The 17246-nt window shown below is 41.9% G+C and overlaps 1 protein-coding gene and 1 long non-coding RNA gene across 7 annotated transcripts in view; one reads left to right on the forward strand and one right to left on the reverse strand.

The window, feature by feature from the left end:
- The window catches only part of LOC134894764 (uncharacterized), a 201216-nt gene that overhangs the window by 154489 nt on the left and 29481 nt on the right, over positions 1–17246 (forward strand). The window contains exons 4-6 of one of the 4 annotated variants that reach the window (XR_010171826.1): positions 403–492; positions 3473–3589; positions 4703–5859. The exons of 2 other annotated variants lie outside the window; for them this stretch is intronic. This is a non-coding gene — a long non-coding RNA (uncharacterized LOC134894764). Of the gene's footprint in view, positions 1–402; positions 493–3472; positions 3590–4702; positions 5860–10336; positions 10963–17246 lie in introns of those variants that run through there. One more of the 4 variants, XR_010171827.1, reaches the window with a different exon arrangement.
- Positions 1–17246, reverse strand: part of NTRK2 (neurotrophic receptor tyrosine kinase 2) — a 424378-nt gene that overhangs the window by 8703 nt on the left and 398429 nt on the right. The gene's annotated exons all lie outside the window — the stretch shown is intronic.

Genomic DNA, 17246 nt, shown 5'->3' on the forward strand with positions numbered 1-17246 from the left:
TAGCGGGCCAGCGCGCAGGCACCTCAGGCATGAGAAATGCTGAAAGGCAGCAAGGAAGGCCCACCACTGTGAATATTAGGGGTAAAAAAGGGGTGCCTGAGGTACATAGTATGAGGGGCACAGTGACGGGGAGGTCATACGCTGATGCTGTGCGTTTTGGACGTAATGGCGCTGGATGGAACTCGTCTGAGGTAGCATCTATACGCACTTCAGTTATATCACCACTGGTCCCGGTGCTGACTGCTAATCATACTGAAGGGAATTTTTTGGGTGAGCAGAATTACTCCGGTTTGATAAGTGAATTAGCAGCCGCTGTTTCACGGGCCAGAACTGGTGGAAGGAATAGGGGCAATATGAATCCTAATGAGTGTCTGGTGGATGTTTCTCCTTTCATTTCTCCAGCAGAGTCCTTGGCAGACCCTGAATTTCAGGAGGATTCTGGGGAATCGGCGGCTGTGGTAGAGTCTGCCCTGGACGAGGGAGGTCTTTACGGTGAGTCGGATGTGAACCCTGCAGCGCATCAAAATGATGCAGTGGTCAGCTCAGGCAATATGGGCGCAGTTAAAGAAAAATCATGCAAGAAAAAAGCTTCACAAAAACGTAAGCATAGGCGCAGAAGTGACAGGGGTTCATCCACTACTTCCTCTGAGTCCTCATCTTCAGTTGACAGCAGGTGCAGTGGTTGCAAAGGAAGACATAAAAGAAGGCGCAGACACAGTAGCTCTAGCATGTCCTCGGAGGAGGGTCCCGAGGATTCTTTGCAATGTGCTAATACTGCTGTTTTAAGAGGGGTACGGCCCATAATTAGGGAGCATACTCTACAGGGCAAATTTGTGAATATGTTCGCTTTAACCAGTAAAGCGAAAAAAGCATTAGAGGCGGCCAGAAAGAATTCAGGTATAGGTGAGGAGGCTTATAAGTCTTACTCTAATTGGCAAAAGGGCATGCTTATCTTTGCGGTTTGTTATTTGGAATCTAGACCTCAGGAGCACATGAATTGGCCAGATCTGGGCGCGGAACAGCATGGAGGTCCTATGATGTGGAGTTTCGTAGAAAACAGAATGGCAAGGAAATCATAGATTTTGGTAAAAAAGATGTTGAGATTTTTGTAGATGTTACTCAACCTCCAAAAAGTGGTTCAGAGGGTCTGGCTGAGAAGCGAGGCAATACCAGTAACAGATGGATGGTGGGTAAGAATCGATCAGGCAAATGTTATGCCTTTAATAATAGTCAATGTACCCTAGGGTTCAGGCAGAGGCGGATTGGCCATAGGGTTTACAGGGAAGATCGCCGGTGGGCCGACGCACCCGTGGGGCCTGTTTTGTTTGTGGACATGTGGTGCTTTTTATAGACATAATGAATATGATGCAAAATAATTTGTATATATGAAAATTACTTTGCCACTTAGCCTGTGATTGCAGATGATCTAGTGTATACTCTGTCTGCCTGCTTGGCTGACATATAAGATTGAGTGAATAGTGATTGGGATACGGTTGGTGTAATAAGCAAGAAAATATATCTTTCTAACGAATTATGAAGTTTCCTAAATTCTGAAGGTGTATCATATTAATGTGCTCATAATATTTAATTTTATTTCTTTTTAACTTCCCCCTTGATGCTGGACATGCCCACTGTCTGGAAAGTCTTGGGGGGAGGGTGCTGCTGCCATGGCCCATGGCTAGACCTTACACCTCTGGTGCTGCCCATGTGGGGCCACTAGTACAAATTTTTCCAGGGCCACTTTTTGTTCCCAATCCGCCCCTGGGTTCAGGTGTCGTTTTCGGCATGTTTGTATCCGCTCTGAGGGATCCCACCCCATTAAAAACTGCCAGCAGACTGCCGGTGGTAGATGGGGTTTGCACAAGCAGCAGCAACGAGTCCCGGCAGCTGCTGGAGCTAAGTAGGGCTCCTACTCCAGTGAAATTGGACAAATTATTGCATTGGTTGGATTATTATCCAAATAGAGATGACGCTGAGTTGATAAGGTTAGGTTTTTCAAAGGGTTTTCTGTTGCCTATTAAAGGCCAAGTAAACTGTGGTTCGGTTTGCAATTTACGCTCAGCTCAGGAGTTTCCAGTAATTTTGAAAGAAAAAGTCGATGGTTGCTTTGGGTAGGATGGTAGGGCCTTTCAGTTTTCCCCCAGTGTCTAATTTAATTTTGTCCCCAGTGGGGGTTGCTCCAAAAAAGACTCCAGGTAAATTTAGATTAATTCAGCACTTATCAGATCCAAAAGGGTCTTCAGTTAATGATGCAATTCCTGAACATTTGTCCATGGTTATTTATCAGTCCTTTGAGGATGCGTTGGATAAGGTGAGATCATTCGGTAGAGGGGCGTTGATGAGTAAAATTGATATAGAGTCGGCTTTTTGGCTCTTGCCCATTGATCCGGAATTTTTTCGTTATTTAGGTTTCCGCCTGAATGACGGTTTTTATGTTGATAGATGTCTTCCAATGGGTTGCTCTATATCTTGTTCATATTTTGAAAAATTTAGCAGTTTTTTGCATTGGTGCATTTCTGAAAATTCAGGTCAGTCCGGAAATTGTTCATTATTTAGACGATTTTTTGTTCATGGGTCCAGCCGGGTCTGACATGTGTGGCAATATTTTATCAAATGCCTTGTCATTGTTGAAGAAATTTGGGGTCCCAGTAGCTGAGGAGAAGGCGGTAGGTCCTACATCGGTGTTGACTTTTTTGGGAATCGAAATTGATACTATGGAAGGTTGCTGTCGTTTACCCATGGAAAAAATAGATTAATTAAAAGGAGAGATAATTGTGGCATTGGCAAATGGCAAGTTGATGTTGAGACAAGCTCAATCATTATTGGGGTCTCTCAATTTTGCTTGCCGAGTTATACCTATGGGTAAGGTCTTCAGCAGGAAGTTGGAGAGAGCTACAGCGGGTGTTAAAAAACCTAGTCATTTTATAAGATTATCCAAAGAAATTCGTAGGGATCTTCACATTTGGGAGGAGTTTTTGGCTACCTTTAATGGTGTTCTCATTTGGAAGTCCATACCCATATCCAATGTAGAGTTGCAATTATTCACAGATGCGGCAGGTTCTACGGGTTTTGGAGCATACCTGGAGGGTAGGTGGTGTGCTTCCCCATGGACTAAAACCTGGTTTGATGAGGGACTCACTAGTAATATGTTACTATTACATTCCCTATAATGGTTGCTCTGGAGTTATGGCATGAGGTCTTGACCAATCTGTCAGTAGTTTTATGGTGTGACAATTTGGGTGTGGTTCATGCGATTAATAGTCAGAAAGCTTCCGGCCTTCCCGTGCTGCGATTGTTGGGTCAGATTGTTTTGCGCTGCCTTCAATCAAATATAAGTTTTCGCGCTAGGCATGTTCCAGGCATTGAAAACGGTGTGGCAGATGCGCTTTCGCATTTCGAGTGGCGCAGGTTTAGGGTGCTAGCTCCGGATGTGAATGTATCTGGTGACCCTTGCCCATCTTATTCCTGGCAGGTGATACGCCCGGATTGGAGGGCTTAGCTCTACGATCCTTGGCTCCTTCCACCCTCCGAGGGTACAGAAATGCTATGGGAAAGTGGGAGAGATATGTCCGTTTACATCAGGACCAAGGTAAGACTGATTATGCAATGTTATTGAATTACGTTTGGGAATGTTTTAGAGCAGGCAGGTCAAGAGGGTTTGTAACACGTTTACTGTCTGCTCTTTCTTATTTCTTGAGACTTGAAGGCCGGCATGATTTTACTAAATCTTTCTTTTTAGCAAGGATTCTTAAAGGGTGGGCTCGAATAATGCCCCCTGTACAAGATGCATGAAGGCCAATAACCATTTCAATATTGCGGCGCATGGCGGTCGTGTTGCATGAGGTCTGTGCATCTGATTACGAACCACTCTTATTTAAATTGTGTTTCGCCATGGCCTTTTTCGGGGCCTTTAGAGTCAGTGAACTGGTGTCAGCTTTGAAAACAGCAATGTCACCTATGCTTCGTGAACCCGTGTCACTGGAAGATGGAGGCTTATAGTGGAAAGTACAACGTTCCAAAACGGACCAATTAGGTAAAGGTTGTTGGGTTGTTTTGAGATGTGTGGACGACAAGGAGATTTGTCCAGTGTCCTTGGCAAGGGTTTATTTGAGAACAAGGACTGATATGCCAGGTCCATGGTTGCAGCATATGGATGGTATGCCGGTTACTCAATTTCAATTTAGATGAGTGCTGGAACGTTGTATTTGCATGATGGGTTTGCCGGTATAGAGATACGGTACCCATTAATTTCGTATAGGTGCGGCGACAACAGCAGCCGCTGAAGGCTGTTCCAGCGGGCAAATTAGAGCTCTGGGGAGGTGGAAGTCTGATGTATTTCGGAAATATATCAGGTTTTGACCTGTTGGATTAAAAATCAGACTTTAGGTTTCAGCCATTCGCCATATTTGGGGGTCTTGAGGAATTTTTTATCCTGTCAAGTGCCTTAAGCCTTGGGGTTCATACCCGCTTGGCAGGTGTTTCGCCTCTCGTCAAGTCTGATCCCTCATAACCACCCCCCTTTTCATCCCCGCTTCAAAAAATTCTCACCTTAGAGGCCAAATTAAACTAGTTTAAAAAAAAAAAAAAAAAACTATTTTAGTAAGTTTATAATGGGATGTTTTTGGGTAATGTTGTTTCAAGAATTTTGTGTTAGGATTTTTTTGTATGATAAGGTTCTGTGAATGGGTTTTTGTACTTTCAGATTTGCGCTTGGACGAGTGTCCGATATGGATAATTGGGCACTCATACGTTTACTATGGTGAAAGGTCTGGTTTGGAGTGCCTTCAGTCACCTGAAGCTAATCTTATCAGATGGATCGGTGTGAGGGGACTTCGCTGGGAGCAAGTCATGCCCCTATTTTGGCAACAGTCGGAGAGGTCGGGATACCCGCTGAGGGTGGTGTTCCATGCTGCTGGAAATGATTTGACCAGAAGGACTGGTCAAGATCTTCACAAAACTATAGTTAGGGACTTAGCTTGCAGAACAGGTTGTGTTTTCTGAGTGTGGGATGGTCGGATATTATCCCACGTTTGGTTTGGAGAGATGCAGACAGACCGGATACCATAGAGTTGGTCCGGTGCTGGATCAATTCTGTGGTGGGCAGGGCTGTTAGTGAAAATTGGGGGTTTGTGGTCCCACATCCCTCAATTTTATTTTCTGACCCTCATCTTTACATGGACAATGGTGTCCATCTGAATTTGATGGGTATGGAAATTTTTATGGAGGATCTGTTGTTCGCTGTTTTTAGTCAGGAATTTTATTGATAGGTAGGAGGAGTTTAGGAGTAGTAAGAAGAGTTTTAAGGTTGAGGTTTGGTGGCGGGGGTTTCGTTGAAACTGTGGCGGGTTGGGACGGCCTGAAAATGTGGCTGTAATTTAAAGAGTTTTATAGGTGCTCAGGAGATGTGAAGGCGGGGAAGTTTGATACATTACCGGGCCGGAGTTCCATCGGACAAGGTGGGCTTCGGTCTCCGGTGGAGTTGGTACACACCTGAGCACCTTTTGGTTGGGAGTTGGGGAATACCTTGAGTGGAGAGTTGGCCACGGTATTCCCGATAAAGAGCAAGTATCACAAGGGGTGGCAAAATGGCCCATTATGGCCCCTTGTGATGTGTGGGGGGCTGGGCTGAAATTGGGCCCTTTAAAGCCTCCCCTTGTGATGTGATGGGGGCTGGGCTGAAATTGGGCCCTTAAAGCCCCCTTGTTATGCGATGGAGGCCGGGCTGAAGTTGGGCCCTTGTGTTTTGGTCAGCCACAGTTAAAAGGTTTAAAAGGTTAGAATAAATAGGGACTTTATTTAAATAGGCCGTCCCTCCTTGCCACCATACCATTTGTTTAATAAAAGCTGACAATTTTATTGGCAAACATTATTCTGGTGTCAGTGTCAGTTATTTCTTTTATGGATGTTGGTGTATGCGCATGAATGAAGAACAGTCTATGATAGACATTTTAAGTGTGAGTGTGTGTGTGTGTGTGTGTGAGCAAGGTGTAGTGTATGCATGAGAGAGAGAGAGAGCAAGGTGCACTGTCTGTGTGAGCACCCCCTCCAGACTCCGCCCCCCCCAGCTGTCAGCAGTGTCATTGCTCACCCACCACTGCTATGGAGATGCTGCTGGCTGCCTCTTCCTCCAGTATCCCGGATACCGGCTGACCTTGCAGATGTCTGTGTCCCCGCCTGCAGCAGAACACTTCTCCTGCACGGCAGTGCAGTGTGGGACTCGCCAGCAATGCCACGATGGAACATGGCGGCACGGCTCATGTTGCGCTCCCATCACCAGTGCGCTGTGTGCAATGCACACTCTTCACACATGTGGTTACGGCCCTGCCTGTGCCCTTTTTGTCAGCTGGAGCAGCCCACATGAAATCTCTGCATCCAGGCTACTACAAAACCTGCCTTTGCCATGGTTGAGGGCAGAAAGTGAGTGCTGCAGGTAACTTGGTTGGCTTTTATTAGCATTCTGATTGGTTTACCCATAATTAAAATGGTTTTCACGTGTTGCTTTTTGAGAGTGGTGCTTTAAGGTGCGATGTTTGTGCAATTTTGGTGGGGCTTTTGATGAAACTTAGGGAAAAAATGGATTTCACATGTCAAGACACTCAAAAAAACAAAACAGCGCATTGATTTTGTTCACCGAGGTGCGAATTTGATGCAATTTTGGTGTGAATTTGTGCGCATTTTCAAAGATGATTGTTAGTAAATGTGCGATTTCCACTGATACAAATGTTTTTTTGACAATGGATCTAATTATGACCTGATCACTAGCAAGCGATTTTTGAAGCCCTGCGATCAGATAGTCGCCGCCTACAGGGGGAGTGTATTTTAGCTGTGAAAGTGTGTAATCGCATGTGTAGCAGAGCTGTACAAACTTATTTTGTGCAGTCTCTGCGCAGCCCAGGACGTACTCAGCCGCTGCGATCACATCAGCCTGTCTGGGACCGGAATTGATGTCAGGAACCCTCCCTGCAAATGCATGGACATGCCTGCATTTTTCGAGACACTCACTGAAAACGGTCAGTTGACACCCACAAACGCCCTCTTCCTGTCACTTTCCTTGCGATCGCTTGTGCGAACGAATCCATCGCACAAACCGCTTTGTACCCGTGTGACGCTCCTGTGCAGTTTGTGCCTGATCGCCCGCTGTGCGAAAACGCAGGTCTGAATTAGCCCCAATGGCCCTCATTTCGAGTTGATCCATAGCTGCCGTTGTTCGCAGCGTAGCGATCAAGCTAAAAATCTGCATTTCTGCGCATGCGTACGGGCCGCAGTGCACACGCGCAAAGTACTTTCACACAAAACTATGCATTTTTACACAAGGTCGAGCGACTGTTGATCGGTAAGTGATTGACAGGAAAAGGGCATTTCAGGGAAGTAACTGACCGTTTTCCGGGAGTGTGCTAAAAAACACAGGCGTGTCAGGATAAAACGCAGGTGTGCCTGGGGAAACGGGGGAGTGGCTGGCCGAACGCAGGGCGTGTTTGTGACGTCAAAGCAGGAACTAAACAGACTGAAGTGATCGCAAGGAAGGAGTAGGTCTGAAGCCACTCTGAAACTGCATGAAAAAAATTCTGCACTGTTCTGCTAACCTTTCGATCGCACTTCTGCTAAGCTTAGATACACTCCCAGGGGGCGGCGGCTTAGCGTTTGCACTGCTGCTAAAAGCAGCTAGCGAGCGTTCAACTCGGAATGAGGGCCAATGTTTTGTACCGATGGTGATATTGCTATTTGGAATGCAAAGTCGCATGTGAAGTCTCATTATGACTTTCATGCAAATTAATTCTTAGTACATTTCCTATTCACAAAATCATGACTTTTTCGCAAAAACCCCCCGGCAAATTGACCAAAGTCGGCCTTTGTAAATTTCCCCCCTGTAGTTAACTTTGTAGTGTGGGACGTTTTTTACATTTCTCAAACCACAATAACAGTAATACCCTGAATGACTGTAACAGATATATCCCTTTGGGCAAGATCTGTTAGATGATGATGATGATGATGAGGATAATAATAATAATAATATAAAAATGCTATCATATGTGATTCAGAGCCACACTCAATGTCAATGTTCACAAAGTTGAGCAATTATTTGCAACTGTGCATGTGTGAAAATCCCCACAGTGCATGCGTCACACCATACGCGCTGCTGTATTGTTCAAGTCAGATGGTATCAGAAATGTGGTGGAAAATTGATAGGTGTTCCTGGGTGGTGGCCACTAGTGCATGTGCTGTTCAGGGCGTGTTATGGAAGTGTCGCTGGTGTGGCAATGAAAATGGCTGCATTCACAGACACAACCATAGTAGGCCGTGATCAGAGAAACTGCACCTGCCATAAGGCTGGTGCAAATTTTTATGGTGCAGCTGACATTTAAGGAAGTATCAATTGGTAATAAAGTGTGCACATACACATTAAAGATGGGTGCCTCAGGCCGTGCACATTTGCAAGAAGCATGTAGCGGCATTTGCATAAACTCGCAGATGGGCAACCGCCAGTAGCCTTGAAAAGTGATCAGCCAATCAGTTCCTAACTGCCATGCTATAGGCTGGGATTGGTATCACTGTGCAATTTATACATTTTCAAGGCTTAGTACATCTGGCCCTGTGTGTGTGTGTATTCACTCAGTACTAAGAGCCTCTCCAATGTTGTCACTAATGCAATCGCAGCTACTGTGCGAAAATATGCTAATGACACATCCGCCTGTAAATGTATAGAGACGGCCACTGGAAGCCTAACAGATCTCAGCAGCTGCGTGCAAACACGGTGATGGACTAATTAATTTATAAACACTAAATCATGTGCTGAAATAAGATTGAATAATTGGAATTTGTAAATAATAAATAGAAATAATACAGAGGTGGTAGGATCGTGTAGAGCAGTGGTTCTCAAACTCGGTCCTCAGGACCCCACACAGTGCATGTTTTGCAGGTAACCAGCAAGTGCACAGGTGAATTAATTACTCACTGACACATTATAAAAGGTCCACAGGTGGAGCTAATTATTTCACTTGTGATTCTGTGAGGAGACCTGCAAAACATGCACTGTGTGGGGTCCTGAGGACCGAGTTTGAGAACCTGTGGTGTAGAGTAACCCTGTTGGAGATATGGAGTGATTCTAAAAACAGGGTCGAGTGACAGAAAATGAAAACCCAGTTGTGTGCACAGCCATACCATCACACCCACTAGTAATAAGTGTGGAAGACTTCTGAGAGTGTTGCTAGTTTCTGTGTCTAGATGGATAGGTAAAAAATGTGTGCTTGTGATTTCACTTAACTCCACACCCAGCTTTTTGTGCTGTTGTCACTTATATATACAATATTTTTCTGTACAATGGATTGAATGGGGCAGATGATACAGTAAGTGTAACAAGAAAGCTGCAGTGCAAATGGGCACGATAATCATAAAACCCATATACATGGTAACATGAACCCTCTGTATTTACTGTTCCTATGGTAAGGTTGCTCACCCCTAATAACCCCTCATACAGTATATCCTTATTTGGTGGCTCACAACTTTGAATCGCTTTGCCTTTCTATCTTTAGAAGTAGAGATGTGCGCGTGTTTTGGTTTTGCAAAACCACCCTCAAGTGTATTGGTTTGGAATTATGATTTGAAACACAAATATTGGGTTCTGGAGTTCATGAATATGGATGCAGATAAAATCATATCAGTTTTGCATTCCAAAACCCAAAATGCAGATTTAAAATCCAAATTCTAAACCAGAATTTGTTTCAGTTCGGATCTCCTCTGGAGTTTTGGTTCGGACCCACAAAATTTGGGTAGGTTCAGATTTCTAAAGAACCAAATTGCACATCTCTATTTATGACACATAGAAGTTTTTTTGTTGATTGAAAACAGGTAATAACTGCTCTACTACTTGGTACTTTAATTGTAGTGACTTCCATGGTCAATAATGAAAGAAATGGAGCAAATAATTGGCCATGATAGCAAAATTGTGGCAGGATATGGTGGGATGTACAGTACCACAGTAACTGGAGGGCCTCTTATTGTCCACCCCTGCCCTATACTCTTATATGGTCTATTATTCAAAGATATATTTAATTAGTTAACTAGTTAATTTGTAGAAGACGACAGAAAGGCAATTCCTACAAGTACTTAAAATAAAGCTGAAAATTCTCTCAGCTTCATATATTTAATGTATGCTTTATAATGATGGTGGACCCAGTCCAAAAACAGCAGCGGTTACTTCCTGCAGCATAGACATGTCTCGCCATAATATATGATACTACATAAGTAGCATAATAAATGCCAAACAAACACTTTTCCACGTTGTGCTGAATAAGACTATACTTGCTAAGCAGTAGATTATTTTTTTTTTTATATATAGATAATTCCGATGCAAGCCAATAGCTCGAGAACCACATCAAACTACAGTGAGCTACAAAACAAGCTCCATCTGCAGCAGATTAATTATAGAAAGTAATATTGGCCATAAAACATGGAATTTTATACAGTATTTTATCAGAAATGTGTCTAATCAATTCTAAAGCAAGAAATTCGGGAATAAATCATAACAGACACACTGTGAACCCAGCCATAGTTACTTAAAAAATATACACGTTGATGCACATAAAATATGTCACTTAGCAATGCATTACCTCAGAACCTGCTTTTTGTTATGTTGCATTGATGTCATAGAAAAAATGGAACTGAGGAGGAACCAGACACAGACCATACATCTGATACTCTTGGAAGCTAGAGACTTTCCAAAGAGTGACGTATGTTGTATACATTGTAAATGAATATACTACTGGCTCCGCTAAAAAATAACTTATTCAGATAAACAAGATTGTATTTATTGTTTAAGCTTAGATCAGAGCTATGTACTTCCTGACACATTATGCTTTGTTGGCATTTAACCCATTCACAATTTTGTTTTTCTACTTTTTTTTTTAGTTTTCCTTTTTTTCTTTGCCTTGCCCTAATCCTTCCTCATGTGCTCTCTTTTTTTCAAGTTCCCATTGTATTTATTATTAAAAGTACCTTTCAGATATTAAATAAAAATACATAGTATTTCGCTTCTATTAAAGGAATAAGTAAATCCACAAAGAAATAATTGTATTTATTTTATAGTGGTTTCCAGATAAATAATGATGGTTTCTTTTTAAACGTATAGTCATCAGTATTGCAATTTAAACTTTTTTTTTTACAATATGACATGTAAGACGACATTAACAGTACGTTAATGTGGCTAAAAGCCTAACACACTCAATATACATAACCTTGTCTATCCATCAGTCTTATATTTATTGATACGGCTTCCTGTTATATCTACATTATCTGTTCAATAAAGCTTAACTCACTTTAATACATTATGGTGACAGATGAATTCACCAAAAAACCCACATGGTTATATCTCCGTGTTACAGATAAAACCACATCTATAAAATGTCCAGAAATGAACGAGGATGCCCATAAAATAATAGCCAGCACCTTGACAATTATGTTTTCATTATGATGTCTATTTTGTGGTTTTAGGAGTCATTATGATATTCTCATAAGCGTTTCTTAAACCAGCCAAGCAGCACAGAGCAACTTTGGGGCAATTGACTGACCACAGAACTAATGAATAAATAACAACACATGTATTAAGACTGCTAATATTCTCTATCTTCATTGGTGCATTGTGCCCTCAAGTTATAATAGGTTCAACCACTTCTTTGAATTAAACATTAGGTTTACCATAATAATGTATTGTAGATAACAAAATCATGGCATGATGCTCAGTAGATGACTAAAGCATTGGACTATTATTTTTATAGTTATTATGGTTAATGATATCATGTCGCCTTTGTCATAAGAAGCAGGGTGATGGAGGTCTTCCAGTAAACATGTCTAACTACTAGTTTGCTATCAAAATATCTATTATCAACTGGGAACTGATGATATTACCACATAGTAAAAAAAATGCATTAAATAAATAATATCAGATCATGAAATGGCGTTTTGGATGAAAATCCAAAGCCTTGTTTATTGGGAGGCAAGCAATCACCCAATGATAGTGTTGGTAATTTGCGCAAATGGAAAAAAGGGATAAAAGTCCTATCTGATAACTATCTTTTTAAACAATCTTTAAGAGTGTACATGCTCTAATTCTCATGATGTTATCTAGATATCACATTCACCGGCACAATGTATAGTACATAGGGGTGTATATACTAAGCCCTGGAGAGAGATAAAGTGGCTGGAGATAAAGTATCAACCAACCAGCTCCTAACTGTAATTTTTCAAACCCATCTTGTAACATGAAAGTTAGGAGCTGATTGGCTGGTACTTTATCTCCGTCCACTTAATCTCTCTCCAGGGCTTAGTACATAGACCCCTATGTACAATGTGCTGGTGAACGTGATATCTAGATAACATCATCAGAATTACAGCACATAAACCATAGTTTAGTACATACTAGATCCCATAATCCTTTGTGTCTGGTGGGGTGCACATGATACTACCAGTTAGTTTACATGTACTTCACTTATCACATGCAATTGTTTTGACATCTAGAGGGGTTAAACATTGCTGAACATTATTGCTGACGGACTATTGCCTACCTTTGAACAACTGCAACAATGAAAAGTTCCATATACTGTACATGCACAGTCCACAATTCAGATAGGGGACACACACTAACTGCCAGTGAGTCCCAGCTGGGAATGTTTGGCAGCAATTGGAGTGGCAGTTGGTGTAACTCCCCTATTAGAATTTTGGACTGTGCTGCATCCCCACCTCTGGATCCGCCACTGATTCACAACCATTGGTCGCGACTCGTGATGTTAGCAGACCTTGGTCAATCTGTGTAAACTGAAGATTGTTAATAATCCTGCAGCTAAGGAGGGGCTGCGAGCAAGACCTGTTCTGCACATGTGCAGGCCCACAAACATTGTATTTGTACGTAAACCTTCAGGTTGCCCTGTGTACAAAAAGCCCTGCCTGAATGCTGTATATGTTCTTGAAATCATACAAAAATACATTTAAATATTTAAAACATAGATTTTATCTTAATATCTGATATTGGGAAATAGATATTTTTTGCAGTTAAAAATAATATTAAAAGCACATGAGTATCTTGATTTGCCTTCTGCTGCGTAGCTTATAAGATGGTTACTTGAAAACAAAAGGTGACACTCTATTCAGTACTGTACATGGTTCATTCCCACAACTCCACTAATCCAATACAAACCTTACCTTCTATGAAAACAAATAGAACCAGAATTTATGTATCACAAGATCCAAACTAGGGCAGACTTATCTGTACTTAAATTAGTGATGAGCGGGTTCGGTTCCTTGGGAACCGAACCCCCCCAAACTTCACCCATTTTACATGGTTCAGAGGCAGACTTGGATCTTCCCGCCTTGCTCGGTTAACCCGAGCGCGCCGAACGTCATCATCCCGCTGTCGGATTCTCGCGAGATTCGTATTCTATATAAGGAGCCGCGCGTTGACGCCATTTTCACTCGTGCTTTGGAGATGATAGCGGGAGGACGTGGCTGCGTTCTCTCAGTTTCTGTGTTCAGTGTGCTGCAAATATCTGCTCAGTGTGCTGCAAATATCTGTGCTCAGTGTGCTTGCAAATATCTGTGCTCAGTGTGCTTGCAAATATCTGTGCTCAGTGTGCTGAAAATATCTACGTTCTCTGCCTGAAAACCGCTCCATATCTGTGCTACATTGTAGTATATAGTAGGAGGACAGTGCAGAATTTTGCTGTGACCACCAGTATATATATAGCAGTACGGTACAGTAGTCCATTGCTCTACCTCTGTGTCGTCAAGTATACTATGCATCCATACCTGTGCTGCATTTTAGTTGTGCGCAGTATATAGTAGGAGGACAGTGCAGAATTTTGCTGACCACCAGTATATATATAGCAGTACGGTACAGTAGTCCATTGCTCTACCTCTGTGTCGTCAAGTATACTATCCATCCATACCTGTGCTGTATTTTAGTTGTGCGCAGTATATAGTAGGAGGACAGTGCAGAATTTTGCTGACCACCAGTATATATATAGCAGTACGGTACAGTAGTCCACTGCTCTACCTCTGTGTCGTCAAGTATACTATCCATCCATACCTGTGCTGCATTTTAGTTGTGCGCAGTATATAGTAGGAGGACAGTGCAGAATTTTGCTGACCACCAGTATATATATAGCAGTACAGTACAGTAGTCCATTGCTCTACCTCTGTGTCGTCAAGTATACTATCCATCCATACCTGTGCTGCATTGTAGTTGTGCGCAGTATATAGTAGGAGGACAGTGCAGAATTTTGCTGACCACCAGTATATATATAGCAGTACGGTACAGTAGTCCACTGCTCTACCTCTGTGTCGTCAAGTATACTATCCATCCATACCTGTGCTGCATTTTAGTTGTGCGCAGTATATAGTAGGAGGACAGTGCAGAATTTTGCTGACCACCAGTATATATAGCAGTACGGTACAGTAGTCCACTGCTCTACCTCTGTGTCGTCAAGTATACTATCCATCCATACCTGTGCTGCATTTTAGTTGCGCACAGTATATAGTAGGAGGACAGTGCAGAATTTTGCTGACCACTAGTATATATATAGCAGTACGGTACAGTAGTCCACTGCTCTACCTCTTTGTCGTAGAGTATACTATCCATCCATACCTGTGCTGCATTTTAGTTGTGTGCAGTATGTAGTAGGAGGACAGTGCAGAATTTTGCTGACCACCAGTATATATATAGCAGTACGGTACAGTAGTCCACTGCTCTACCTCTGTGTCGTAGAGTATACTATCCATCCATACCTGTGCTGCATTTTAGTTGTGTGCAGTATGTAGTAGGAGGACAGTGCAGAATTTTGCTGACCACCAGTATATATATATATATAGCAGTACGGTACAGTAGTCCACTGATCTACCTCTGTGTCGTCAAGTATACTATGCATCCATACCTGTGCTGCATTTTAGTTGTGCGCAGTATATAGTAGGAGGACAGTGCAGAATTTTGCTGACCACCAGTATATATGTAGCAGTACGGTACAGTAGTCCACTGCTCTACCTCTGTATCGTCAAGTATACTACAAAAGTTCAGTAAAATGACCCAAAAATCAAAATTAAAAGCGTCTGATGAGAAGCGTAAACTTGGCAATATGCCATTTACGACACGGAGTGGCAAGGAACGGCTGAGGCCCTGGCCTATGTTCATGGCTAGTGGTTCAGATTCACATGAGGATGGAAGCACTCCTCCTCTCGCTAGAAAACTGCAGTGCAACTCCTAGATGGGCCAGATGTTTGTGTCGGCCACTTGGGTCGCTTAGCTTAGCCATCCAGCGACCTTGGTGCACCTCTTTTTTTCTTTGCATCATGTGCTGTTTGGGGACTACTTTTTAAATCTGCCATCCTTTCTGACACTGCAGTGCCACTCCTAGATGGGCCAGGTGTTTGTGTCGGCCACTTGGGTCACTTAGCTTAGTGACACAGTTACCTCATTGCACCTCTTTTTTTCTTTGCATCATGTGCTGTTTGGGGACTATTTTTTACATCTGCCATCCTATCTGACACTGCAGTGCCACTCCTAGATGGGCCAGGTGTTTGTGTCGGCCACTTGGGTCGCTTAGCTTAGTCATCCAGCGACCTCGGTGCAAATTTTAGGACTAAAAATAATATTGTGAGGTGTTCAGAATAGACTGGAAATGAGTGGAAATTATGGTTATTGAGGTTAATAATACTATGGGATCAAAATGACCCCCAAATTCTATGATTTAAACTGTTTTTGAGGGGTTTTTGTAAAAAAACACCCGAATCCAATACACACCCGAATCCGACAAAAAAATTTCAGGGAGGTTTTGCCAAAACGCGTCCGAATCCAAAACACGGCCGCGGAACCAAATCCAAAACCAAAATGCAAAACCCGAAAAATTTCCGGTGCACATCACTAACTTAAATAGGGAAAAAATAGTAATTGGTACTCAAAGACAGAATCACACATAATGGCATGTAACCATGAAAAATGATAAGTAGTAGCAAATATACACAGTATGGGCCTAATTCAGACTTGATCGTCGCAGCAAATTTGTTAGCAGATGGGCAAAACCATGTGCACTGCAGGTGGGGCAGATATAACATGAGCAGAGAGAGTTAGATTTGGGTGGGTTATATTGTTTCTATGCAGGGTAAATACTGGCTGCTTTATATTTGCACTGCAATTTCGATTTCAGTTTGAACACACCCCACCCAAATCTAACTCTCTCTGCACATGTTATATCTGCCCCCCCCCCCCCCCCCTGCAGTGCACATGGTTTTACCCATCTTCTAACAAATTTGCTGCTACGATCGGGTCTGAATTAGGCTCTATATGCTATAATATACACATTAAACTATATTTGTGACAATATTGTCAAATACAGCATAAAATAGAAATCTATATTTCAGTATAGAGCAAGCAAATTTATTTTAATGATTCTCCTGTAAAATTAATGTTCTTCTTCTAATTTAAAAGTCGTCTAATAAAAAAGTGAAATTGTGGACAAGATAAATCCTTAATTGTGTAATCCTCCTTTATCTTTTTCCATTGTAAACATGTACAGCAGCAAGTTATCACAAGGGGGAGCTAGATCTGATTATTATTATTTTTTTTAAGATGTCAAACACATGAACACGTTAGTCAGTGAGGGAATATATAATAAAATACCCTTAACCATTCGTCTACTTTTTAGTAACATTGACAGTATATTCTTAAGGCAAACCTTAATCTGACCCTAGGTAAGTGTATGTACTATATTTCACTTCTTTTTTTTTTTTCAGGATTATAGATGTGTATGATAAATTATTATTAATAAGAAAATAATTCTAAAGAGGTGCGCAGAAAAAATTTGCGATATCTGAGCTACCATTACCTGCTAAAAAATGTGCGCAGCCAAGCATTCCGGCGATGCTTGGTGATAAGTGATGCATCGCATTCAATTGATTTGACCCCTTGTAGTCTACTATCTAGTGAATAGTCTGAAATCTGCTAAGGTATAAGATGTTTTTGAACCCATAAAAACCTACCTATTATCAAAGCCATGTATAATGTATTTTAACAATTATATAAATAATGCTTTATCATTTAGTATAAATGTTTAATTTGCACATTATAATATAACATAGCTATAGGCAATTCATTTGAAATGATTGAGGAAAAAGGTGGAAAGTTTAAAAAGGATTCTGGGGAAAATGGAGAGCCAATATAGGGAATTACTAAGTGGTGTGAAAATAAAATTAGTCTCAAAGTGACATTG

The sequence above is a fragment of the Pseudophryne corroboree genome, chromosome 1 (assembly GCF_028390025.1).
Source record: "Pseudophryne corroboree isolate aPseCor3 chromosome 1, aPseCor3.hap2, whole genome shotgun sequence".
Lineage (NCBI taxonomy): Eukaryota > Metazoa > Chordata > Amphibia > Anura > Myobatrachidae > Pseudophryne > Pseudophryne corroboree.